General features: G+C 43.5%; 1 long non-coding RNA gene and 1 pseudogene across 8 annotated transcripts in view; both read right to left on the minus strand.

The window, feature by feature from the left end:
* Positions 1 to 27,716, minus strand: part of LOC103226043 (uncharacterized) — a 47,418-nt gene that overhangs the window by 13,094 nt on the left and 6,608 nt on the right. For 5 of the 8 annotated variants that reach the window (XR_012090192.1, XR_012090195.1, XR_012090193.1 and 2 more), the window contains exons 4-13: positions 25,183 to 25,398; positions 24,809 to 24,884; positions 24,123 to 24,300; positions 22,007 to 22,065; positions 19,634 to 20,071; positions 18,262 to 18,320; positions 16,656 to 17,140; positions 10,863 to 11,023; positions 7,745 to 7,809; positions 1,073 to 1,188 (exon numbers count right to left, since the gene is read on the minus strand). This is a non-coding gene — a long non-coding RNA (uncharacterized lncRNA). Of the gene's footprint in view, positions 1 to 1,072; positions 1,189 to 7,744; positions 7,810 to 9,875; positions 9,932 to 10,787; positions 11,024 to 16,655; positions 17,141 to 18,261; positions 18,321 to 19,633; positions 20,072 to 22,006; positions 22,066 to 24,122; positions 24,301 to 24,808; positions 24,885 to 25,182; positions 25,399 to 27,716 lie in introns of all 8 variants that reach the window. The other 3 variants (XR_012090190.1, XR_012090191.1, XR_012090194.1) reach the window with 3 other exon arrangements.
* Positions 9,997 to 10,096, minus strand: LOC119620651 (U6 spliceosomal RNA; annotated as a pseudogene).

Consider the following 27,716-nt stretch of genomic DNA (forward strand, 5'->3'; position numbering starts at 1 on the left):
GTGTTAATCCCCCTATGGGAATCTCCTCTTCTCCTGCCCTCTCAGGAAACTCACTTGTCAGTTCTTCCTCCCACTTTCCTGTATCTTTAACCTATCCCCCACTTTTAGCTCCTACCCACCATCATTTAAATTACTCAAACTTCTTCTATTTTAAAAACTTCTTCCTAAACTCAGTGAGAGGTCTCCTGCACACTCACTGAGCCATCTGCTCCCCCTGGTGCCTTCTCTATAGCAGCCTGAGCCATGTCTCTAATCCATGAATCTCATCACGTTACTCCCCCATTTACATCACTTCTCCTTGCCTCGGGGATTAAGTCCAGACTCCTTAACAGCCCCTGCTCTGCCCTGCCTTGCAAGGCAGCCTCACTGCTTGCCCCTCTCCATTTCACCTGCTATGGAGTCCAACTGAGCCTCATCTTTCTCCTCTGGGAGTCTCTGAAGTGGGTGATACCCTCTGCTTATAATATGCTTCCCCTTAAACCTCTACTCTCTTCTTGGCTAGCTTCGGCTCCTCTGTTACTTGTCCACTTTGGCATCACCTCCTCACGGAAGGCTTCCTTGACTCCCCAGATTCTCAGGAGCATGGCAGGTGAGGTGCTCCTCCCATGAATGGATGTAGATTAGAGAGAGTGTGTTATTCATGCTTAATTCACCAGTGCTTAGCTCAGTACCTGGCACAAAAAAGTTACTGTGGTAGCCAAAGTAATAACCCCCACCCCCACCAATTGTTCATGTCCTATGTTACACAGCACAATTACGTAGGAAGGGGGAATTAAGAGTGCAGATAAAATTAAGGTTGAAAATCAGCTGACCTTAAAACAAGATTATCCTGGAATATCTAGAAGAGTCCATGTAATTACAAGCATTCTTTAAAAGTGGAAGAGGGAGGCAGAAGGTTAAGAACCAGAGACAGTGGGCACAATGACTCATGCCTGTAATACCAATACTTTGGGAGGCCAAGGCAGGAAAATCCCTTGAGTGCAGGAGTTCAAGGTCAGCCCTGGCAACACAGTTGAGGCCCCATCTCTACAAAAAAATCACAACAAAATTCACTGAGTGTCATGGTGCTCACCTGTGGTCCCAGCTACTGGGAAGGCTGATGTGGCAGGATTGCTTGAGTTTGAAGCTACAGTGAGCCGTGACTGGACCACTGAACTCCATCCTGAGTGACAAGGCAAGGTCCTGTTTCTAAACAAAAAAAACGACATTGGAATCAGGGTCCCCTCCATTCTAAGGTGCCTACAAGGCATCTCTCTCTGCAAACGAGTAAACATCATCTTCCAACTCCTCACAGAGTGGAGGAGCAGGAAAACTCCCTCACCTCATTTCTGTGCCACTTGGGAGGTCTGGACAGCCCAATAACCAGCTCCTTGCTGATGATGCAATCAGGAAATGGCTCGAGTTGAGCTAAGGAGAATTTGGATCCTTCTTTTGGTTCTCAACAGGCAGGGTAGGGGCCAGGCATGGTGGCTCATACCTGTAATCCTTGTACTGTGGGAGGCCAAGGTGAGAGGATTGCTTGAGGCCAGGAGCTCAAGATCAGCCTGGGCAACATAGCAAGACCTCGGTGGCATGCACCTGTGGTCCCTACTACTTGGTAGGATGAGGTGGGAGGACTGATCACTTGATCCCAGGAGTTTCAGACAAAGACAGACCATGTCTCAAAAAGTTAAATTAAAAAAAAAAAAAAGACAGAGAGAGAGAGACTATAGGCAGGCACCACCACATTTGGCTAATTTTTAAATATTCTGTAGAGACAAGGTCTTGCTAGGTTGCCCAGGCTGGTCTAAAACTCCTGGCATCAGGCTGGGCATGGGGGCTCATGCTTGTAATCCCAGCACTTTGGGAGGCTGAGGCAGGCAAATCACCTGAAGTCAGGAGTTTGAGACCAGCCTGGCCAACATGGTGAAACTCTGACTCTACTAAAAATACAAAATTAGCCGGGCAGTAGTGGCATGTACCTGTAGTCTCAGCTACTTGGGAGGCTGAGTCAGGAGAATCACTTGAACCTGGGAGGCGGAGGTTGCAGTGGGCCAAGATCGCACCACTGCACTCCACTCTGGGCCACAGAGTGAGACTCTGTCTGAAAAAAAAAACAGAAAACAAACTCCTGGCATCAACACATCTTCCTGTCTTAGCCTCCCAATGCCCTGGGATTATATTGTTTCCTATAATTGAAGACACTTGTTCTTATACTGCTTTAAGGTATAAAAGAAAAAACAAAACATAATGACAAATGTTGGTGAAGGCCAGGCATGGTGGCTCAGCCTGTAATTCCAGAACTTTGGGAGGCTGAGGTGGGTAGATCACTCAAGGCCAGGAGTATGAGACTAGCCTGGGCAACACGGTAAAATCCGATCACTCCAAAAAAATATAAAAATTAGCCAGGCATTGAGATCAGGGAATCACTTGTGCCTGGGAGGTCAAGGGTGTAGTGAACTGTGATGGTGTCATTGGGCTGCAGCCTAAGAGACAGAGCAGCCCCTATCTAAAAAAACAATAATGTCAGTGAAGATGTGGAGGAATTGGAATCCACATACATTACTGGTGGGAACATAAAATCGTGTAAACACTTTGGGTATTTCTTTTCCTGTCATTTCAATTGGATGTTTTTTTTGTTTGTTTGTTTGTTTTTAAATCAAGACAGGGTTTCACTATCTTGCCCAGGCTGGTCTTGAATTCATGGGCTCAATTCCTCCCATCGGCGCCTCCTGAGTAGCTGGGATTACAGGTGTGAGCCATCACACCCAACTGGTGTAGCCACTTAAGAAAACAGTCTGGCAGTTTCTCAAAATGTACAGTCATCATATAATGCAACAACTTCACTCCTAGGCACATATCCCAGAGAAATAAAAATATATATCCACACAAATATATACTGTACAACAATCTTCACAGCAGCATTATTCATAATGGCCAAAACATGAAGACAACCCAAATGTCCACCAACTGATGAACAGATAAACAAAATGCAGCGTGTCTCTACCACGGAGTATCACTCAGCAATAGGACGATGAAATAATGATACACACTATGACATAAAGGAACTTTGAAAACATTGTGCTAAGAGGGAAAAAAAGCCACAAAAGATCACATATTGTACAATTCTATTTGTCCAGATTAGGCAAATCTATAGTGACAAAAAAATGAATCAATGGTTTCCTAAGGCTGGGGGCCAAGGCAGGTGGGGGGAGTAGGAGGTAGTGGCTAAGGAGTATAGATTTCTCTATAGGGTAATAAAAGATTCTAAACGTGACTGTGGTGATCGATGCACAGCTCTCTGAGTATTCTAAAACCTACTGAATTGCAGATTTCAATAAATAAAGTGAATGGCATGTGAATAATATTTTAATAAAGCTATTATTTAAAATAATAGCACAGGTAGTCATGCCTGCCTGTAATCCCAGCACTTTGGGAGGCTGAGTCAGGAGGATCACTTGAGGTCAGGAGAATTGAGCCTAGTCTGAGCAACCTGGCAAGATCCCATCTCTAGGATAAAAAATGAAAAAATTAGCTGGGCATGGTGGCACATGCCTGTAGTCCCAGCTATTTGGGAGACTGAAGTGGGAGAACTGCTTGAGTCCAGGAGTTTGAGGCTACAGTGAACTATGACCATGTCATTGTACTGCAGCCCGAGCAACAGAGCAAGACCCTGTCTCTAAAAAGGAAGGAAAACAAATGCAAGTTTGTATCACTTTGTGAGTGTAGCCAAGTTGGAGGAGAAACAGACAAGAACAAAAGAGCACTGAATAAGGAGGGTGAGTGGCTGGTTAGGCTCCGTTGCTAGCTAAGTGGTTTCTAAAGAATTCATTAGTAAAGTTACAGCTCTGGGGACAGTTAGGCAAAGAATGAATGCTAAATTCATTACAAATGCCCATGGTCTTTCTTTACATGCCTTCTAGTGAAAAATTCCTAAGTGCCTAAATAGCAAGTCTGCAACAATACCAGCTGTTTATTAAAGACTACGAAAAAGAAATGGAGGCCGGGCCTGGTGGCTCACGTCTGTAATCCCTGCACTTTGGGAGGCTGAGGCAGGCAGATCACCTGAGGTCAGGAGTCCAAGATGAGCCTGGCCAACATGGTGAAACTGTGTCTCTACTAAAAATACAAAAATTAGCTGGGTGTGGTGGCGGCACCCATAATCCCGGCTACTCGGGAGGCTGAGGCAGTTGAACTGGTTGAACCCAGAAGGCAAGGGTTACAGTGAGCTAAAACTGCACCACTGCACTCCAGCCTGGGCGATAAGAGCAAGACTCTATCTTTAACAAAAAAAAAGAAAAAAAGAAATGGCATCTTCTTCAAGAATGACATCGTTTTTCATGATAAAGCTCTAATTTTGCATTTGTTCAAGTATTGATTACATTTACCCAATATGATACCAATCTTGGATAAAGTGCAAAAAACACAATTTCATTTTCTCAATAATCAAAACTGACTAGGTAGTCTAATATCAATTCCGATCTTAGTAAACAATGATCAGATTTTAAAAATTATGGAATGATGGAGCAAATAAGATGTTACAACCTGTTCCAAGGGGAATTCCAAAACCCACGCATATCTGAGACCATCAAGTATGATGAAATATATTTGATTACTATACTGAAAAATAAACTGATTATAAAGCCAACAACAATCGGGCAGGGGTCTCCTCATCCGCAGCCACACAAACCCGATCATGCAGCTATGTGGTTGCAAGGCCTACATAGCCTAGAAGGGACTGGTCTGACTTGGGATTTCATTTCATTTGTACTTGTATTTTGAGACAGGGTCCCACTGTGTCACCCAGGATGGAGTGCAGTGGTATAATCATAGCTCACTGCAGCCTTGACCAACTGGGCTCAAGAGATGCTCCTGCTTCAGCTGCCCCAATACCTGGAAATACAGGCAAGTACCACCATGTCAGGCTTTTTAAAATTATTATTAATTTTTTTTTAGAGAGAAGTCTTAATATGTGGCCCAAGCTGGCCTCAAACTCCTAGCCTCAAGAGATCTGCCCACCTCAGCCTCCTGAGTAGGTATACACCACCATGCCTGGCTATATTTATTTTATTTTATTAAATTTCTTTCTTTTATTTTTGTAGAGAGGAGGTCTTACTATGTTGCCCAGGCTGCTCTCAAACTCATGGCCTTAAAACATACTCCCATCTCTGCCTCTCAAACTGTTGGAACTATACGTGTGAGCCACTGCCCCTGGCCTGACTTAGGATTTTTTTTTATCCAGCATCCTTTACTTGGTAGGATTGGGAAAGGCAGTAGGGTTCTTTTTAAAAAAATTACTTCTTTCTCTTATAAAGATCCTTGTGATTGCTGGGCATGGGGGCTCCCATCTGTAATCCCAACACTTTGGGAGGCCAAAGAGAAAGGAACGCTTGAGGCCAAGAGTTCGAGACCAGCCTGGGGAACATAGGAAGACCCCGCCTTTATAAAATTAAAATTAAAATCAGCTGGACATGGTGATGCACGCCTGTAGCTCCAGCTACTGGAGAGGCTAAGGTGGAGGATCGCTTTAGTCTAGGAGGTCAAAGCTGCAGTGAGCTATGATCACATCACTGCACTCCAGCCTCAGTGGCAGAGCGAGACTCTGTCTCAAATATAAGAAAAGAAATATACATTTGGTCTCTGCCCTTGGTTCCTGGCATAGAACTTTTAAAGCTCTTATAAAGTCCTTAGTGACGGAGGTAATAGGAGCATTTTCTGTTTTAATATTCAGTCTTAGTCCCAGTTTCCTGACACAAGGGCCTCTAAGGTCTTTCAGATCTGCAGCATGGTAAGAACGCATGTGGGATGCTGTTGAGCTGACACAGTGGCTGCAAGCTCCCAGACTGCTTCAGGAGGAGGGCTGGCTGCCAGAGGAACCAACCACATTTTTTTTTTTAAACGGAGTTTGGCTCTTGTAGCCCAGGCTGGAGTGCAATGGCACAATCTCAGCTCACTGCAACCTCCGCCTCCCAGGTTCAAGCAATTCTCCTACCTCGGCCTCCTGAGTAGCTGGAATTATAGGGATGTGCCACAACGCCCAGCTAATTTTTGTATTTTTAGTAGAGATGGGGTTTCACCATGTTGGTCAGGCTGGTTTCAAAATCCTGACCTCAAGTGATCCGCACGCCTCGGCCTCCCAAAGGGCTAGGATTACAGGCATGAGCCACTGCGCCCAGCCCCAACCACATTTCTTGAGGCTTGGAACTTTCAGCCTCACCTGCCGAACTCCAGGAGGCAAAAGGGACTGGAGATTGACTTAGCTACCAATGGTCAATCAATCATGCCTCCATAATAACCCAAACAACAGGGTTTGGAGAACTTCTGTGTTGCTGAACACAAGGAGGTGCTGGGAGGGTAGCGTGCCCAACAGAGGGCATGGAAGCTCTGTGCCTCTCCCCACTTACCTTGCCCTGTGCACCTCTTTCACTGGCTGCTCCTGAGATGGAGCCTTTACATTGAGCCAGTAACAGAAAATAAGCTGGCCAGATGAGGTGGCTCATGCCTATAATCCTAGCACTTTGGGAGGCAGAGGTGGGGGGAAATCACTTGAGTCTAGGAATTTGAGACCAGCTTGGGCAACATAACAAGATCCCATCTATACAAAAAATAAAAGAAATTAGCCAGATGTGGTGGTGGGAACCCTGTAATTCCAGCTACTTGAGAGGCTGAGGCAGGAGAATCACTTGAGCCCTGGAGGTTGAGGCTTCAATGAGCTACAACTGCACCACTGCATGCCAGCCTGGACAATAGAGCGAGGCCCTGTCTTTAAAAAAAAAAAAAAAAAGAAAGAAAGAAAAGGAAAAACCTGTTTTTCTAAGTTCTGTGAGTTGTTCTAGCAAATAACTAAACTCAAGAAGAGAGTCATCGGAAACCCTGATTTCTAACTGGTTGGTAGAAATACAGGTGACAACCTAGGACTTGCAATTGGCATCTGAAGTGAGGGTGGTCTCGTGGGACTGAGCCCCTAACCTGTGAGGTCTGCACTAACCCCAGGTAGTGTTGGAATGGAATTGTGGAATACACAGTTGGCATCCAGAGAGTTGGAGAATTGGTGTAGAAACTCCACACATACATTTGGTTAGAAGTGTGTGAGTAGAGAAAAACATGAGTTCTTCTCTCACCTGTCTACCTGCTTAACTGCATAGGAGAGACAATGGATGGTGTTCATGAACAAGGCAAGCATTAAAGTCAGACCAGACCTAACATTTGACTCAGTCTTAGTATCCAGGTGAGCTTGGGCAAATCGCTCATTAACCCCAAGTCTTCATCATTTCGTGCATAAAATGGGGAAAACTGTGGCACCTACCTGTTTTTGTGAGAATTAATGAAATACTATGCTTGATGTTATTGTGATCATCATACTGTTTGACAAGGACAGTGATGCATGATAACACAAAAACTTAGAAACTGTAATGAGGTCTCGGGCAAAATTCCACACAAGCAAATTACTGTCTCTACAAAGCATTCCTGCCACACTTAATTCACCATTCCCTGAACAAAATGTGCCATCTTCATTGTCCAGGTCTGTACAGTGCTGGTTTCCCTGCCTGGGCTGCTCACTCCATCCCATCCCAGCCCATTCCTCATCCCTCCACCTCCCTCTTCCCTCCCCACTCTCATACAACTCTTCCTCATCTTTCAGGACCTGGCTTCAATGACACCTTAACTGGAAGCTTCTCTCACCCTCCAGAAGAGCTTCCCATTGCACTTGATGCATGCACTATTATTTGATCATTTCTGAGTTATAGTCCAAGTCTTTTTGTACCTGAATAACATGTTGCCCAGTCAGTCTCTCTTCCTGGATTCAGAAGTCTTTCATGGTAGATCCAGCTGGAAGTGACAAAAAGACATTCTTTAAAAAAAAAAAAGAAAAGAAAAGAAAAAAGAGGGATGACACAGACAGACATCAGTACTTAAAAGTTTTAAATGGTATGTGAAAAACAAACAAAATGCAAGGGCTTCCAGCAGAAACGTAGGAGGGAAGGTGTTACTGGGAAATATAATCGAAGGTTACTTTTTATTTTATTTTATTTTTAGAAAAAGGGTCTTGCTGTATCGCTTAGGCTGGACTGCAGTGGTGCAATCACAGTTAACTGAAGCCTCAACCTCCAGGGCTGGAGCAATATTGCCATCTAATTTTTATTTTATTTAAGAAACAGTCTTGCTCTTACCAAAGCTAAAGTGCAGTGGTGTGATCATAGCTTACTGCAGCCTCAACCTTCTGGCTCAAGTGATCCTCCAGTCTTAGCCTCCCCAGTAGCTGGGACTACAGGTGTACAGTGCAATGTGTAGCTCAACATTTTTTTAATTTTTAGTACAGACAAAGTGTCACTATGTTGACCAGGCTGGTGGTGATCTCCCACTCTCAGGCAGTTCTCCCACCTCAACCTTCCAAAGTGCTGGGATTACAGGTGTGACCTGCCTGTAACACCACACAGGTGTGACCTCACACCTGGCTGAGGGGGTTAATTTTTAATTATATAAAGAACTCAAAGCAAATATTAGAAGGAGCCTAAATGCCTACAGCAGCTGATGAGTAAACTGTGATACATCTATATAACAAAATATTATGCAACCATGAAAAGGATTAAGATACATCAACAGGTATTGGCACAAATGTCCACGAAATATGAAAATGTGAAGTGATGTTCAATTACCATGTATGTATCTTGAAGCATATGGCCCATTTTCTCAATAGCAATTATTTCCTGAGATAAGATTATGGGTCTAAAGACTGAAGGAAATTTTTCACTTATTTATTTAAAAGTATTTACTATTTTTATAATTTAATAAAAGATTAAACAGATCAATGCATTAGTAAAAGACAAATTAATTCCATAAATAACTGGAAAAGACATGGACAGCCCAGGCATGGTGGCTCACGCTTATAATACTAGTATTTTGGGAGGGGGTGGTGGGGGGATCGCTTGAGGCCAGGAGTCCCAGACCAGCCTAAGAAACAAAGCAAGACCTCATCTCTACTAAAAATTAAAAAAAAATTGGCCAGGCATAGTGGCATATGCCCATAAACCCAACTACTGAGGTAGAAGAATCACCTGGGACCAGGAGGTCAAGACTGCAGTGAGTTGAGACTGTGCCACTACACTCAAGCCTGGGAGACAGAGTGAGACTTCACCTCAAAAAAAGAAAAAAAAAAAGGACAATAAAGAAATAAAGCTAAGAAGCTAACACAAGGAAAGATAAAATGTGTGACAAATAGCCCGGGTACGTGGCTCACACCTGTAATCCAGCACTTTGGGAGGCCGAGGCGGGTAGATCACGAGGTCAGGAGTTTGCGACCAGCCTGATCAATACATTGAAACCCCATCTCTACTAAAAATACAAAAATTAGCCAGGTGTGGTGGTGTATGCCTGTAATCTCAGCTACTCAGAAGGCTGAGGCAGAAATGCTTGAACCTGGGAGGCAGAGGTTGCAGTGAACCAAGATCATACCACTGCACTAGAGCCTAGGCGACAGAGCGAGACTGTGTCTCAAAAAAAAAAAAAAAAAAGTGACAGTAATATGAAGTCTTTTATTTATCACACAGAAAGGAACTTGTTAAATTATGATATCTGTGCCAGTGAAAGTGCAGTGAAATGGCCATTTTCTTGTACTATCAGTGGCATTTAAATTGTATATAAACCTTCCAGGATAAAGCTTGGATTTTTTTTTTTTTTTTTTTTTTTGAGATGGAGTCTCGCTCTGTTGCCCAGGCTGGAGGCTGGGAAATTTTTTTTAAATAATACAGACAGTTACTCATTATACTGCCTTCTCCAACTCCTGGTCTCAAGCAATCCTCCCACCTCAGCCTCCCAAAGTGCTGGAATTATAGGCTGACAGCCACCATGCCTGAAAGCTTGGCAATTTACATCAAGGGTAATAAGAATGCGCATACCCTGTCACTCACAGTAATCTCACTTCCGGAAATATCATCTTTGGATATAATTCAACCTAAACAAAAGGTGATATGCACAAACACAGTGAAAATCTGGGAGTAATTTTTTTCTCATTTTTTAAAAAATATGGAATGCTTCACAAATTTGCATGTCATTCTTTCACAGAGGCCATGCCAAACTCTCTATTGTTCCAACTTAAGTACATGTGCCACTGAAGCAAGCATGAGTAATTTAAGATAGAGTGGTTAAGTGAAATAAGGAAGAGATATGGGGAATTTAAAAAATCTATGGTACTTATAGGCACCTAGTAACAGCTCAGCAAATTATTATTTTTATGGTAATTTCACTCAATTAAAAATTGTCATTAAAAATTACCATTGTCATGGAACATAATGTATCCTACAGGAGAATTGTAAAAACAGATACAATTTGTCCCTTGGTATATGGGGGGATTAGTTCCAGCTACCCCATTTCTGTGTATACCAAAATCCATGTGTACTCAATTTTTTGAAGTCGGTCCTGTGGAATCCAAATATTTTAAAAATAGGAAAATTAGTGAGGTGTGGTGACAAGCACCTGTAGTCCCAGCTACCTGTGAGGTTGAGGCAGGAGGACTGCTTGAACCCAGGAGGTTGAGGCTGCAGTGAGCCATAATTGCACTACTGCAGTCCAGTCTGGGCAACAGAGTGAGACAGAAGGTTCACTTTTTAATAGAATTTTTCTGTTCACTTGAAGATATGGTCAGGACTGCGACATAGGAAAATTTTTCAGAAAATAACTATCTAATCCAATTAATGCTGGAGCTGGGGACAGAAAACGTTTTGGTGACTATTTATTCCTTAACTTGCTGTTATATAAACTATTGCCAGTAGGCATTTACCAACCAGAAGTGTCATCTCAGAGCTACTCACAATGAAAGGTGATGTCTGAGGCTCAGGTGTGTTGAGGTCCCCATGCCTGGGCTATAGGTGCTGAGTGGGACTTACTTGTCCATCCATTTTCTCTATTCCAGCACTGGGAAACTTGGGTTTATCCATCTTGATAAGATGTCATTGAAATTCCACTTGGCAAGAACCACAAATGGAAGAAAGGCCATGAAACCACAGGACAGTACTTGTTCTCAAGGGTATCTTTAGCTTAAGTGGCTCTGTAAAAGAGAAAGTATATTGTTGAAAAATCATTGCAGGTCAGGTGAGGTGGCTCATACCTATAATGCCAGCCACTGGGAGACAAAGGCAGGAGGATCCCGTGAGGCCAGGAGTTCAAGACCAGCCTGGGCAACACAGTGAACCCTCATCTCTACAAAACATTAGGAAATGAGCTGGGTGTGGTAACATTCCTATATTCCACGCTACTCTGGAGGCTGAAATAGGAGGATCGCTTGAGCCCAGGAAGTAGAAGCTGCAGTGAGCTCTGATCTCACCACAGAACTCCAGCCTGGGTGACAGAGTGAGACCCTGTCTCAACACACACACACACACCCTCATCTCAGTCTGCCCAGCCTTGACTAATCAAAAGGGTCTTCTGGTTACAGAAGAAGTATGCTCTTTTATAGGACAGGGAGAGACCAGCAAGCTTGTTCACAGCCTTTTCCTCATCCTCTGCTTAGTTTCCAAGAACCCTCACAGTGAAAACAGAGTCCCTGGGAAAACAACCTAAATCTTTAGGTTACCAGGGGAGAAATATGCCTCCTTTGTCAATTAATAAATGGAACACCTGCCTTAAAATCCAGGGAGTTCTGCTAGAATGAATCACTCCCTAAGACCCTGACCTATGCAGGGAACATGAAAAACTGGAGTTTAACCAGGCGCGGTGGCTCACGCCTGTAATCTCAGCACTTTGAGAGGCCGAGGTGGATGGATCATCTGAGGTCAAACCTGGCCAACATGGTGAAACCCCGCCTCTACTAAAACTACAAAAATTAGCTGGGCGTGGTGGTGGACGCCTATAATCCCAGCTACTGGGGAGGCTGAGGCAGGAAAATCGCTTGAACCCAGAAGGCGGAGGTTGCAATTGCTTCTAGAAGAATTTCCATTAGCCCTTTGAAATCCTTCAACATTCATTAAGGTCAAAGACTTATCACCTAATTTAATCTGATGGGTATGTGACCAGAGTCTTTCTAGGGAATAGAGACTCCCAAACTGTTCAGCTGGGAAGTGAGGAGATAATTTATTACTCAAAATCAAAGGGAAACGAAAAGAGGCCAACCTAAAGCGTCATTATTCTTTCTTGGCAGGGAATGGATTCCAGAGTCATTCTGTGACCTTTACCTTCTGTGACCTCCTTATTAGCATCTAAAAGCTTCCAGTGTAGGATGCAGCCAGCTAGGTTCTCTTCTAATGTAATAAAATCTGCTTCAGCAAAGCTTATGCAGAGCCATCTCCAGACTCCAGAAATAATAGGCTATAAATTACAGGATCTCCCATTTGATATAATGAAGTATAAGCATGCTCCTGAATGACTCCTCTACATATTACTCTGGGTGACTTGAAGTGAATTTGATACAAGTACTGGAGCGAGCGCAAAGCAGAGCTACATCTAGGATTAATGTGCTTGGGCCCAGCTCCTCACTACTCACCTATGAGTACAGTTCCAGAACCTAAGTAGAGGGTGGGGAACAAGGATCCTGGCTTTTTTCCCTAATGCCTGCCATCTCTTTCAGATTTCTTATTTCTTTGCAAAGAAACTAAACAGGCTCGACTAAAAAAACTAAATGATTAAATCCTACACAGAGAATCTCCAAAGATTCACAAAATATCATTCAAGACTGTTAGAAAGACAGCCTTGAGGATAACTTGATGTACCAGTGATCTACAATATTTGGGATCATTCCAAATTCCCGTCAAGGATCTGCCTATATCAACACAGGGACAAAGGACCAACCATTCAAATAGGCCCTGCTGCCAAAATGCCATCTCTTCATATTGTTCCATTTAACAAAACTGCAGCCTGTCATCTATCCTTAAGTCCCTTGGCCAATGGTGCAGAGCCAGAGTATGCTACTCCCTAGCAGGAAATCAACAGAATGACCTACTAAACACCATTCAGAAGATGCTAAGGCCCATGAATTGCAACAGGAAAGAAAAGACAGATAATTAGTCAGACAGGTACATGCTGGGCCAAAAATGCACTACAATCCCCACCCAATTCTGCCTAATCCTAGCTGGGCTGACATCAACCTGATGAGACAGGCCTGTAAGATCTCAAACTAAAACAGAAACTCCTGAACTGGGTTCTGGAGAACCCAGGAAGCAGCAGTAAACCATTAAAGAACAGATAAGGTCTGGAGGTGAGGGGGGAGTTTCAGATAAATGAAATGCTGGTAGAACACAGGGCCCAAAGGAGCAAAAGTTAACCTAAGCCCAGGTAGATCCTTGTTTACTAGAGTACTAGGCACGGGGTGTGGCAACTATTCTAACCAAAGAGGCTCCACTGGGGGTGGGTTAGCAATCCAAGGTATGGTATGCATAGGGCTGGTGGAATTCAGGGGGACTGAAACAAAAGCTTCAGAACCAGAAAGACTATATCTGGGGACACAGCACAAAACTCTCAAGAGGTGAATCTTTGTAAGAGTGAGGCAGAACTATATAGCAGTTTCAGGAGATCTGCTGGTGCCCAGCGAGAGCTCCAAATGGGCTATATGCAGGGATGCAGGCTGTAGTCTCTGAAGAGGAGGTTCACAAAAGTCATTCAGTCCAAGACCCCAAACTGTGTTCTCTACTAAAAGGAATCAAGGCCCCCTAGAGAAATGGCTGACTCCATGTATGGTACAGTATATTGATCCTGGAACATCTTTTTTGCCAGAAAGCAAGGAAGTCATCAAAGTCCAACAGGATCACATCAAAAAGACAGGAGAGTCAACTTGAAGAGATAATTATTAACCTTGATGAGACAATGTAAGCATCCAAAACAATAAAGACTGCAATGACCTGAAATACATCAAATGCAAACAATAATCTATGAGTTCATGATGGTATTCAGAAAAAAAAAACTATTGGTCACTAGAGGGAAGGTTACTAGGTCACTAACTTACTACTCTGAAAAGTGACTTAAAATGAGAGGTAGCATGGAGAATTAGCTATTTATTCAGTTTTTCCCTTACAAACATAAATTTTTAGGAAGATTAAAGTAGATGAAACAAATCTGGAAAAATGGAGGTAACTGCTTAATTGGAGGGTTGGGTACACGGAGGTTCATCCTATTTCTTTTGTGTATGTTTGAACCCCCTACAAAAAAAGCACAAGACAGAATGTGAGCCAAGCAGCTTAAGGTTTAGGCAAGGCTTCTGCCTACAAGAGACACTAGGATATGAGGGGTAGTTTTGGCCCTGATGGGCTGAGCCAACTGGAGGTACATAGGGAGGTGCTAAATTGCAGAGGTATCATGTTGCCCAGCACTTGACTGAATCCTAGATACTAGGACTGCTTGGTAGCATGCTTCCTAGGTGGTGGATCTGAGGCTACCTACAGAACTTCCTTTGTAGTCATAATTCGCTCAGAAACTTCAAAAGGGCTTGCTCTTGAAAATGGAGTTGGTCTTTGTCCATTTCATGCTGCTATAAAAGAATGCCACAGACTGCATAATTTACGAGAAAGAAGGAAGGAAGGAAGGAAGGAAGGAAGGAAGGAAGGAAGGAAGGAAGGGAGGGAGGGAGGGAGGGAGGGAGGGAGGGAGGGAGGGAGGGGAAGGGGAGGAAGGGAAAGAAGGGAAGGGAAGGAAGAGAGGGAAGGGAAAGAGGGAAGGAGGAAGGGAAGGAAGGAGGGAGGGGGAGAGAGAGGAAGGGAGGGGAAGGGAAGAGAATGGAAGAACAGGGAAGGGAAGGGAAGGGAAGGGAAGGGAAGGGAAGGGAAGCGAAGGGAACGGAAAGGAATGGAACAGAAAGGAAAGGAAAAGGGGAAAGGAAGAAATTTTATTTCTTATAGTTCTGGATGCTATGAAATCTAAGGTTGAGGGGCCTGCATCTAGTAGGGATCTTCTGGCTGCATCATCCCATGACAGAAGGCAGAAGGACAAGAGAGTGCAAGACAGCAAGAGGGCAAAGGGGGCTGAACTCTCTTTTATAATAAGACCACTCTGTGATTACTTATCTATTACCATAATAACAACATTAACTCATTCATGAGGGCTCTCTTATTAGGCCCCACATCCCAACTGTTGCATTGAGGATTGAGTTTCCAGCACATAAACTTTGGGGGACACACTTAAACCACAGCAGAGCACTTATGTAAATTCAACCAAGAGGTGCTGGGAAAATCAAAGGCATAAGAAAGACAGCAAAGGCTAGCAGAGAAATACACGCAGGTTAAGGAAAAAAGTCACACAGTGAATCCTGTAGTGCAGGCTACTTTATCAAAAGCACCTAAAACAGATCTCATTAAGTGCCCCAACTCACCTCCACCCACATCTAAAGGGCCACACACAGCGTCACCAAAGGCAGCACAATGAGAACAGCATTCTCCTCAACAGACGAGCTGTGAGTATCCATACACCTAACTCAACAGCTCCAGAACAGCCCTAAAACAGCTCCTCCCTAACCACCACTCATGTCACCAGCTGGGAAAATATTCAGAAAACCCAAATCCTGACATACCACTACCAAACAACTTAAATGGCAAAGAACAACCCATTTAAACAGCAATGCCAGTTGCGGGGGAAAAAAAGGAACAATGAGTAGAGGAAAAGCAGACCTCTTGGGGTCCACCAAGACCCAGTCTCTCAGCTTCAGCACTTTCAAATGCAGAATCCTCTGGGGCCTGTGGAGCTCCACGAGGCATGTTGTCCTCAAAGATAAATAAGCAGGCAAGCTGGCTAGAAAATTGCTAAGGGTATTATTCTTCAAAGAATCTTTATAGGGTCAAACAGGAATGTGTCTTACGGGCTATGTGTATTCCCCACAGATTCTGAGGATGATGTCTGTATCCCTTTCCAGATGGGTTGAACAATTTGCGGTCACTTGTATTCCTGCCACTGAGTACCAGTGCTTTGCTAATTTGAACAGATTCCAGCTCACACTGACCCGGGCTCCCTGGATCTGGTTACCATTAGCCAAGACTGTCATCCATATTGTACCCTTTCAAAGAGTCCTAAAAACAGTTCTTCGCCTACTCTTCCAAGACAAGTAAAAATGTCTGCCAAAGAAATGGGGAAAAAAGATTGAGAGAGAGAAAACAATTAACATACTAACAAAAGAGCAAAAAGCGAAGGGGGAGGAGAAACTAGGAAAATCATACATGGGCTCACACCTATTTCCAAAGCTGGGCTAATATTCTTTTGCTTGTGTCTGAATAACTCACCAATTTTAAACTGCTAATGAAAAAAAAAAAGAAAAAGAGAATGAAAGAAGCAGGCCCAGGCCGGGCACGGTGCTAGGATTAAAGTGCCGTAATCCTAGCACTTTGGGAGGATGAGGCGGGTGGATCACCCAAGGTCAGGAATTTGAGATCAGCTTGGTCAACCTGGTAAAACACCATCTCTACTAAAAATACAAAAAATTAGCTGACATGGTGGCGCATGCCTGTAAACCCAGCTACTCAGGAGGCCGAGCAGGAGAACAGCTTGAACCCAGAAGGCAGAGAATGTGATGACCTGAGATCACACCATTGCCCTCAAGCCAGGGCAATGAGAGCAAAACTCGGTCTCAAAAGAAAAAAAAAAAGCTATAAAGTAACTCAGATTTCATTAAATACAACCCTAGTGGTGAATGACTATTGGTCAACAATAAAAAAGATGGATTACTCAGAACAGAGATTAAGAGTCCAGTAAGAATCCAGGAAACTTACCCTTAAATAATGAAAGAAATCCTTTCCTTGGAAAGTAATATCCTCTCAGGCCAGGAACTCCACTAGTAGACAGTCTTCTTAAAAAAAACATTTCTGGCCGGGCATGGGTTCACGCCTCTAATCCCAGCATTTTGGGAGGCTGAGGCAGGAAGATCACCTGAGGTCAGGAGTTCGAGACCGGCCTGGCCAACATGGCGAAACCCCACCTCCACTAAAAATACAAAAATTAGCCTGGCATGGTGCTGGGCACCTGTAATCCCAGCAACTCGGGAGGCTAAGGCAGAAGAATCACTTGAACCCAGGAGGCAGAGGTTGCAGTGAGCCAAGGTCGCACCACTGCACTCCAGCCTGGGTGACAAGAGTGAAAACTCTGTCTCAAAAAAAAAAAATTCCTTTGGGAAGAACTTCTACATAAAAATCTTCAACATGAGACTGGAAAAAACAGTGTGGGATCATCCCCGGACCATTGGCTTTTACAGTTGGAGCTATAAGAACAAAAAGAAAAAAGGATGTCATTTAAACATAATATGTAAAAAAGAATAATTATTAAATCTGTATTGGTCTTTAACTTTTATACTTTGATCTTTAATTGTTATTGTAATTGAGTCCAAAGAAAAATAGTATGAGTAAAATAAAAAGAACACCATAAATGCTAATATTCTGTTTATCAAAGTCTGCAGTGAAATATCCCATTAAATCCAAGTGCAGAGACTCACACCCATAATCCCAGAACTTTGGGAGGCTGAGGCGGGTGAATCTCCTGAGGTCAGGAGTTCGAGGCCAGCCTGGTCAACACGGTGAAACCCCAACGCTACTACAAATACAAAAATTAGGCAGGCGTGGTGGCAGGGGCCTGTAATCCCAGCTACTCAGGAGGCTAAGGCAGGGAGAATTGCTTGGACCCAGGAGGTGAGCTTGCCATGAGCTGAGATCACACCACTGCACTCCAGCATGGGCGACAGAATAAAATTCCATCTTAAAAAAAAAAACACACACACACACACACACACAAAACAGCTAGCACATGACATTTGCTATGGGGAGACTAGGGATATGATCTTGCTGCAATCCTTCCATTTTAATAATTGCTAACAGTGTGATTCCATTCTGTTTCGTCCCCACTCCACTCCAGAGCCAAAATAAGAAAATCAATTATATTTCTATTTCTTTAAAAACATATCTAACTAAATCATCTAATTAAAAGATAATATGCACGGCTCCATACTAGTAAAAAAAACTTCTTATGTCCTGAGTATCATGGACATTTGATGAATGCTTGTTCAGTTGACTGGTGTAGACTTCAATAATAACCTGTTCCATGCATTATGCCACATTAATCTTGCATCTCAAAAGTAGGACAAATATTGTTCTTTCAGTTTTGTCTACCCAAAATGTAGTATTTACACGTATTTAAAAATGGGTTAATAAAAAGAAAATGAGTCTGTTCTAGAGAGTATGAGAATTTTGAAAACATGAATTTTCCTGTCCTGGCACATAATTAATGCTTAGAGGCATATTATTTCATGTGAAAGCTACCATTAAAAGAAATTAATGTTAAACGTTACTTCACATAATCTTCTAACCTGACTAAAGACTGAAGACCTACCTCACAAAGCTGATTTATCAAGTTGTAAATCTTCACCTGTTGAATTCATAAGTTCATCTCTGAAAGGTAAGAATAAATACTTAATATTCACTAGGCAATATTCAGCAAAGTAATATCCACTAGTACATATTTAACATTTCATCACCAAGGGTGGGTGTGAGAAGAAAAGACAGACTGGGCACAGGGGCTCACACCTGTAATCCCAGCACTTTGGGAGGCCGAGGTAGGCAGATCTTGAGATCAGGAGTTCGAGACCAGCCTGACCAACACGGTGAAACCCTGTCTCTACTAAAAATACAAAAATTAGCCAAGTGTGGTGGCAGATGCCTGTAATCCTAGATACTCAGGAGGCTGAGGCAGGAGAATTGCCTGAACCCAGGAGGCAGAGATTGCAGGGAGCCAACATCATGCCACTAAACTCTAAGCCTAAGTGAAAGATCAAGTCTCTATCTCAGGAGGGAAAAAAATAATTAATTAATTAATTAAGAAGAGAAAAGACAATCGGGATGCTTGAGCACAACTAAATCTTCTTTTGAGGTTTCCATACATTAACCAAACAAAATAATAATTGCAAATGGTCTCATCAGGTACTTCGTGGAGGATGTGTCCTCACAAGTAAACTGGTAACTTTGCAACCCACAGGTCTTTGAAACATATTACAATAATCTTAAATGGGATCCTTTAATATCACATTGCATTCAAGACTATCTTTCTCTACACGTCTATAAAAATCATTTATTCCCACATAGGCTTTAAAATCTCAGGCTTAAAAACAAGACATGGATACTATTTTCTTTAGCAAAAGTAGCAGAAAACTGTGAAAGAAAATGTCAGTTGCGTGCCAGTCAGGTGAGGGCAGTCTTCACATTTTAAAAGCTAACACTGGCATGACTTACTCAATTTTGGACCCAGATAAATTAAAAAGTGGAAGATAAAAATACCTAAAATAGGCCAGGTGCAGCGGCTCACACCTGTAATCCCAGCACTTTGGGAGGCTGAGGCAGGCAGATCACCCGAGGTCAGGAGTTCGAGACCAGTCTGACAAACATAGACAAACCCCAACTCTACTAAAAATACAAAATTAGACAGGCATAGCAGCACATGCCTGTAATCCCAGCTCCTCGGGAGGCTGAGGCAGGAGAATCGCTTGAACCCAGGAGGCAGACATTGCATGGAATTGAGATCGCGCCATTGCATTCCAGCCTGGGCAAGGACAGCAGAACTCCATCTCAAAAAAAAAACAAAACAAAACCATAAAATAACTCAGACTTAATTAAATATAACCCTGGTGGTGAATAATATTTGTCAACAATAAAAAAAATTTATTACTCAGAACAGAGAGGAGAGTCCAATAAGAATCCAAGAGTCTTACCTTTTAACAAAAAAATGAATCAATTCCTTTGACAGCAATATCCTCTCCAGGCCAGGAATTCCATTAGTAGACAGTCTTCTTAAAAAAAATTTCTGGCAGAGCATAGTGGTTCACATCTGTAATCCCAGCACTTTGGGAGGCTGAGGCAGGAGGATCATCTGAGGTCAGGAGTTCAAGACCAGCCTGGCCAACATGCTGAAACCCCGCCTCTACTAAAAATACAATATTCAGGCTGGCATGATGGTGGGCACCTGTAATCCCACCTACTCGGGAGGCTAAGGTAGGAGAATCACATGAACCCAAGAGGCAGAGGTTGCAGTGAGCCAAGATCATGCCATTGCACTCCAGCCTGAGCAAGAAGAATGAAAACCCCATCCCCCACCACAGAAAAAAAGTTCCTTTGGAACGGCCTTCTACATAAAGATCTTCAACATGACACTGGAAAAAAGGGTATGGGATCATTACTGGACCTTTGGCTTTTACAGCTTGAGTTATAAGGACAAAAAGAAAAAGGGCTATCATTTAAACACAATACGTAGACTAGAATAACTATTAAATCTGTATTGGTCTTTAACTATTATACTTTTATCTTTACTTCTGTTAATATAATTGAGTCTAAAGAAAAATAGCAATCAAATAAAAATATTATTGTTCAAAAAATTGAACAATAATAATCTGTTCAACGCCTTATGCCAGATAAATCTTGCATTTCAAAAGTAGGACAAATACTGTTCTTCCAGTTCTGTCTACCCGTAAATGCAATATTTACATGTATTTGTAATGGGTTAATAATAAGAAAATGAGTTCATTGTTCTAGAGAGTATGAAAATTTTGACAACATGAATTCTCTTTTCCTGGCACATAATTAATACTTAGAGGCATATTATTTCATGTGGAGGGTACCATTAAAAGAATTCAATGTTAAACCTTAAATAATGAGTGAAATAAAAACAACAGCAAAAATGCTAATATTCTGTTTATCAAAGTGTGCAGTGAAATATCCCATTAAAGCCAGTTGTAGTGACTCACACCCGTAATCCCAGCAGTTTGAGAGGCCAAGGCGGGTGAATCACCTGAGGTCAGGAGTTGGAGACCAGCCTGGCCAACAGTGAAACCCCATCTCCAGTAAAAATACAAAAAGTAGCCAGACATTGGGGAGGGTGCCTGTAATCCCAGCTACTCAGGAGGCTGAAGAAGGAGAATCGCTTGAGGCAGAGGCTGCAGTGAGCCAAGATCATGGAATGGCACTCCAACCCAGGCAACAAGAGCTAAACTCTATCTCAAAACAAAACAAAACAGACAAACAAAAAACAGTAAGAGAAAACTGGAGCTAAGTCCTACTCATTGTATTTACTTTCCTAAAATAAAACAACATTATCAAAAAAATTATGGCCAAGCCCAGTGGCTCATGCCTGTAATCCCAGTGCTTTGTGAGGCCAATGTGGATAAATCACATGAGGTCAGGAGTTCAAGACCAGCCTGGCCAACATGGTGAAACTTCAACTCTACTACGATTACAAAAATTAGGAAGGCATGGTGGCAGGTGCCTGTAATCCCAGCTACTTGGGAGGCTGAGGCAGGTAGAATTGCTAAAACCCAGAAGGTAGAGCTTGCCATGAGCTGAGATCACACTACTGCACTGCAAGGGCAACAAAACAAAACTCCATCTAAAAAAAAAAAAAAGAACTGTTAGCAGGTGCAATTATTCACAATATGTAGAAATTATTCTTTTCTACATACTGTGTTTAAATGATATCCATTTTTCTAATTGTTCTTATAGCTCAACCTATAAAAGCCAAAGGTCCAGGAAGATGGGATATGATCTCACTGGCTATCCTTCCATTTTAGTAAATCTAAACAGTGTCATTCCATTCTGTTTCATCCTCACTCCAGTGCCAAAACAAGAAAATCAATTATATTTCTATTTCTTTAAAAACATATCTAACTAAATCTAATTAAAAGATAATATGCATGGCTCCACACTCTAAAAGAAAACCTTCTGTCCTACGTATCATGGACATTTGACGAATGCTTGTTCAGTTGACCGGTGTAGACTTCGATAATAATCTGTTCAATGCATTACGCCAGATAAATCTTGCATCTCAAAAGTAGGACAAATATTGTTCTTCCAGTTCTGTCTACCCGTAAATGCAATATTTACATGTATTTGTAATGTGTTAATAAAAAGAAAATGAGTTCACTGTTCTAGAGAGTATGAGAATTTTGACAACACGAATTCTCTTGTCCTGGCACATAATTAATACTTAGAAGCATATTATTTCATGTGGAGGGTACCATTAAAAGAATTCAATGTTAAACCTTAAATAATTATTTCACATAATCTTCTAATCTGACTTAAGATTGAAGACCTACCTCCTGAAGCTGTTTAATCAAATTGTAAATCTTCACCTGTTGAATTCATAAGTTCATTTCTGAAAGGTAAGAATACTTAATATTCACTAGGCAACATTAAGCAAAATAATATCCACTAGCACTTATTTAACATTTCATCACCAAGGGTGGTTGTTATAAGAAAAGACGAGCTGGACACGGCGGCTGATGCCTTTAATCCCAGCACTTTGGAAGGCTGAGGCAGGCAGATCACGAGGTCAGGAGTTCGAGGCCAGCCTGCCCAACATGGTGAAATCCTGTCTCCACTAAAAATACAAACATTAACCACGCATGGTGGCAGGCACCTGTAAGCCCAGCTACTCAGGAGGCTGAGACAGGAGAATTGCCTGAACCCAGGAGGCAGATGTTGCAGAAACCACCATCACACCACTGCATTCCAGCCTGGGTGAAACAGCAAGATTCTGTCTCAATCAATCAATCAATAAAAATGTAAGAAGGAAGCATTTACTGTGCATGTATATGCCTGGTATTATATGAAGCACTTTAGTGTCTTATCAAATCTTCAAGATAGATCTTCAGTTCTCATGACCACAAAAGAGGACACTAAAGCTCAGACAGGAGAAGAGACATGGCCAGCCTGTGTCCCTAGAGCCTACGGTCTTACCACCAGGTGAGACCGTTACACTGCTTCCAAGTATCACATGCTGTGAGATTTTTACTTTAAAATGAACCAAAAAAAACCAAAGGCAAAAAAGGCATAAGCTATTAAAAAGTGGGAGAAACACTAAGAGAACCTTAAGCACATAACTGAAAATATTATGGAAATATTACTGAATTCACTAGCAAATTTAATTCTAGATTCTCATTGAGGAGTAGGTTATATTATTCATGATGAAGAAAAAAATGTTCACTTTAAGTATATTAACATAAATACCATCAATATGATTTATCATGTTTAAATGTTCACTTAAAGCAATTCAGTTAAAATTCTGCATCTCATACAATTTTATAGTTTGCTAGTAGGTTACAAGTAGTCATCCAAATAAAAACAGTATTGTTCTTTTTAGGTAAGCACTTTGGTTATTGCTCTTTTTAGGTAAGCACTTGATATATACCAACAGACAGAGGATAATAACAAATTGCTAATTTCTTTCATCATTATATAAAGGTGGCTTCAGGATAGAATAGTATAAGTGCAGTGACAAATTTGAAATCTAATGTCAACTCAGTGATGCATCAACATAAAAGTAGAGACAATAGGGGCACCTTGGTGAGTACTGAATTTTTATTTATTTATTTTGAGATGGAGTTTTGCTCCTTTTGCCTAAGCTAGAGTGCAATGGTACAATCTCAGCTGACCACAACCTCTGCCTCACGGGTTAAAGTGATCCTCCTGCCTCAGCCTCCCGAGTAGCTGGGATTACAGACATGTGCCACCACGCCCATATAATTTTGTATTTTTAGTAGAGACCAGGTTTCTCCATGTTATCCATGGATACTTTCTCCAAGTATCTGCCTGTCTCGACCTCCCAAAGTGCTGGGATTACAGGCTTGAGCCACCACACCTGGATGAATACCAAATTTAATGAAGCAGACTAAGAGAAACAATTCATTTAAAAAAATAACATTTTGCCAGGCACGGTGGCTCACACCTGTAATCCCAGCACTTTGGGAGGCCGAGGCAGCTGGATCAGGAGGTCAGGAGTTCAAGACCAGCCTGGCCAAGATCATGATACCGTCTCTATTAAAAATACAAAAATCAGTCAGGCGTGGTGGCTGGCGCCTGTAATCCCAGCTGCTCAGGAGGCTGAGGCAGAGAACTGCTTGAACCCGGGAGGCAGAGGTTGCAGTGAGCAGAGATCACACCACTGCACTCCAGCCTGGGCGACAGAGTGAGGCTCTGTCTCAAAAAATAATAATAATAATAATTCAATGAAATCCCTAAGATGAAGGGCTTTGCAATAAATATGTAAATAAATTCCCAATCTCCATGCTGAAAGTTTAAAAGAAATGCTAATAATTAAAGAAACACAACTTTTCCTTAGCTTTGTAGCAATTTAGAAACAGAGAATGTTTCCAATATTTAGACACTACAAAGCACCTGACAAGGAGAAACGTGTAAGGAGGCATGACTTACCGGCAGCCCTGGGCCTGTCCACGGTACCCCCCATGATGAAGAGTAACTCCACTGTGTAAATGCTCATGAACACAGGATTACAGGACTTTTCCAGTTTAGACATACCATATTTTCTTTCGGACAATTCTTCAACTTGCTTATGTAGATCAGCAATAAGATTATTCCATTTCTCTGAAAACTGAGCAAAAGCTGATTCTCAATAATATGTCCCTATGTCAGAGCAGCACTAACATGTAAGAACTTATTTCATATATTTTACATTCTAACAGTCCACATCATTTTACTGCTTTGAAAAAAATTTTTCCCTTTTTGGGTGTTCTTAGAATTGGTTTAATGAGAGACTATTAGAGAAGTTGAAAAGCAGGAGGGCAGAAAAGTTCAATCAAATTAAACACGGTAACAGGGAAGCCACAAAGAGGAGGTCTCCAAGGGTCTTTTAGCAAACTTTCTAAAACATGTCTCAGCTGTGTGGAAATAAGTCTTTGCAGCAGCCGGGTGTGGTGGTGCAGGCCTGTAATCCTAGCACTTCGGCAGCAGAGGTAGGCGGATGGCTTTGAGCTCAGGGTAACATAGCCAAAACCCCCCTCCCCACCCCCACCCATCTCTACCAAAAATACAAAACAACCAGGCATGGTGGTGGGTGCCTATAGTTCCATCTACTCAGGAGGCTGAGGCAGGAGAATCACCTGAACCCAGGAAGCAGACGCTGCAGTGAGCCGAGACCATGCCACTGCCAGCCTGGACGACAGAGCAACACTCCACCTCAAAGAAGAAAAAACAAAAACAAAAACAAGGTTAAAAGGGACCCCAGACCTTAAAGGTACAAGTTTAAGAGGGACCCCTAAGCAAAAAATGCCAACTCTTTTTCTCTCCATCTTTGCAACACCAGGAGGGTGTAACAGTTTTGCAGCCTTGCTGTAGCAGGCTGATGCCCCCAAGACGCCCATATCCTAATCCCGGGAACTGGTGAACATGACCTTGTATGGCAAAAGGGGCTTTGCAGATATAATGAAGATAAGGGTCTTTGGCTGGCTTGTACTGGCAGGGTTAATGTACTCACCCGGATCCTTGTAAGAGCAGAGAAGGTGATGGAGAGGGTGGGAGGTGTAGTGATGGAAGCAGGAAACTCCAGTCATTCAGGACGTGCAGCACAAGCTGAGAAGTGCAGGCCGCCTCCAGGGCCAGGAGACAGATTCGCCCGCAGAGTGTCAGAAGGCAACAACCCTGCTCCCACCTTGCTTCAGTGGGACTTACTTTAGAATTCTGGTCTTCAGAACTGTAAGGGAATACATTCGTGTTGTTTTAAGTCACTGTGTGGTAACTTGTTGCAGCAGCCATGGGAAACTAGTATTGTAGTGAAGCCTCAAAACCCATCTGAAGGGACTGGGCTCGGTGGCTCATGTCTGTAATCCCAGCACTTTGGGAGGCTGAGGAGGGCAGATCACTTGAGGTCAGGAGTTCGAGACCAGCCTGGCCAACGTGGTGAAATGCCGTCTCTACAAAAAATACAAAAATTAGCCGGGCATGGTGGCACATACCTGTAATCTCAGCTACTCAGGAGGCTGAGACATGAGAATTGTTTGCACCCGGGGTGGGGGGGGTGGAGGCTACAATGAGCTGAGATTGCACCACTGCACTCCCACCTGGGTGACAGAGCAAGGCTCCATCTTGAAAACAAAAATAAAAGAAACCAAAAAACCCACCTGAAGAAGGTTTCCAGTTCTGCCAGCAGTCCCCCACCCAACCCTCGGAAGCAGACATTCTATTGCTGTGGGCCATGGACAGGCAAAAGGAAGCGCCTCCTCGTGGCAGAGGCCTACCCAGGAGAAACCCAAGGGAAGGCACTGCCAGGCCAGGCTCTCTGCCAAAGCCATATCATGGTGTTTTTTGTTTTTGTTTTTGTTTGAGACACAGTTTCAGTCTGTCTCCCAGACTGGAGTGCAGTGGCACAATCTCGGCTCACTTCGACCTCTGCCTCCCCAGTTTAAGCAATTCTCCTGCCTCAGCCTCTTGAGTAGCTGGGATTACAGGAACATAGTACACCTAGCTAATTTTTGTATTTTTAGTAGAGATGGGGTTTTGCCATGTTGCCCAGGCTAGACTTGAACGCCTTACCTCAAGTGATCCACCTGTCTCAGCCTCCCAAACTGCTGGGATTACAGGAGTGAGCCACCGCACCCAGCACTCGCCAAGGCAGGCTTTTTCCAGGGGATCAGTCCTGGTCTGGTCTGGATCTGCCCACTCTCCCTCTCTCACCTAGCTGGAATCCCTAGCTCCTTCTCAGTAGAAGAGAGTGTGGACCCCAACCCCAGCTTGGTACGGTTCAGATCTACGTTTCACTCATGGAACCTGGCTGCTCCCCAGGCCCTGGAGAAAAACAGGGTCTCTCTGCAGGTATGATACAGGATAGGCCTGTCCCCAGGACCCTGTGAGAGGGAAGCCCAATGTCCCACCAGATTGGCAGAGCTGGGAAAGAGAAAGTTTTATGATAGCCCTAAGGAAAAAAGAGGCAGCAGAGGAAGCAGGACAGCACTCACATGGAACCCATGTCGCTGCCTGAGTGAGGTGAGGGAGGAGTGCACCCCAGTGACATGAGAGGAAAGAGAGGGGCGGTTCCAGGGCAGCTTTCCCCCTCATTTCCTCTCATGTTACTCTGATCCCCTCCAGGTGAGCCTGCCCACTTTGTGCCCAGGAGCCTGTAGAAAAACACAGCATCAGATGGTTATGGCCCCAGGAGTGGGGCACAGCAGGGAGGAGACCTGGACAGAGGACAGGCAGGGGAGGAGGGAGTGGGCCTCAAACTCCTGGAGGGGGCCCTTCTCATGGGTCCTCCTTTTTGGTTTCTCCTTCTTTACCCTGGGCTGATCACCCAGGGAAGAACTGAAGCAAGGTTTCTCACCCTCAGGTCCAAGGGGTTCAACCACCGGGCCCTTAGGGAGGTGTAAGCCCCCTGAAAGGATGCAAGGTTTTTTTTTTGGAGATGGAGTTTCGCTCTTGTCGCCAAGGCTGGAGTGCAGTGGTGCAATCTCGCCTCACTGCAACCTCCGCCTCCCGGGTTCAAGTGAATCTCCTGCCTCAGCCTCCAGAGTAGGCTGTAAGGTGTAAGGCCACCAGTAAGGTGGCTGCCACCACGCCTAATTTTTTGCATTTTTAGTAGAGATGGGGTTTCGCCATGTTGGGCACGCTGGTCTCGAACTCCTGACCTCAGGTGATCCGACCGGCTCGGCCTCCCAAAGTTCTGGGATTACAGGCGTGAGCCACTGCGCTTGGCCACAACGCAAGGTTTTGCATGGACAGCATGTACATGCCTTTCTGGAAAACAGTCCACAGCTTATTCTCAGCAGGCTCCACAGTCAAAAAAGGTTAGAACTCTTGCTACAGAGCTGTGGAAGTACCTAGGTGAGGGGCCTGCCAAGGGCATTCTGGGGACTACCTGGGCACCCCTGAGCCCACTGTCCCCTACGCAGGCTGCGCTGCTTGGTATTTGCAGAGCTGAGGGGGTGGGGCACGTGGGGACTGTGAAATTGCCCTGAGATGACCCACAGTCCTCAGCTGGGAAGGGAGGGGTGCATCTCCTGCAGCATCCTCCATCCC

This window comes from Chlorocebus sabaeus, chromosome 21, assembly GCF_047675955.1.
Source record: "Chlorocebus sabaeus isolate Y175 chromosome 21, mChlSab1.0.hap1, whole genome shotgun sequence".
In the NCBI taxonomy this organism is placed as follows: Eukaryota; Metazoa; Chordata; class Mammalia; order Primates; family Cercopithecidae; genus Chlorocebus; species Chlorocebus sabaeus.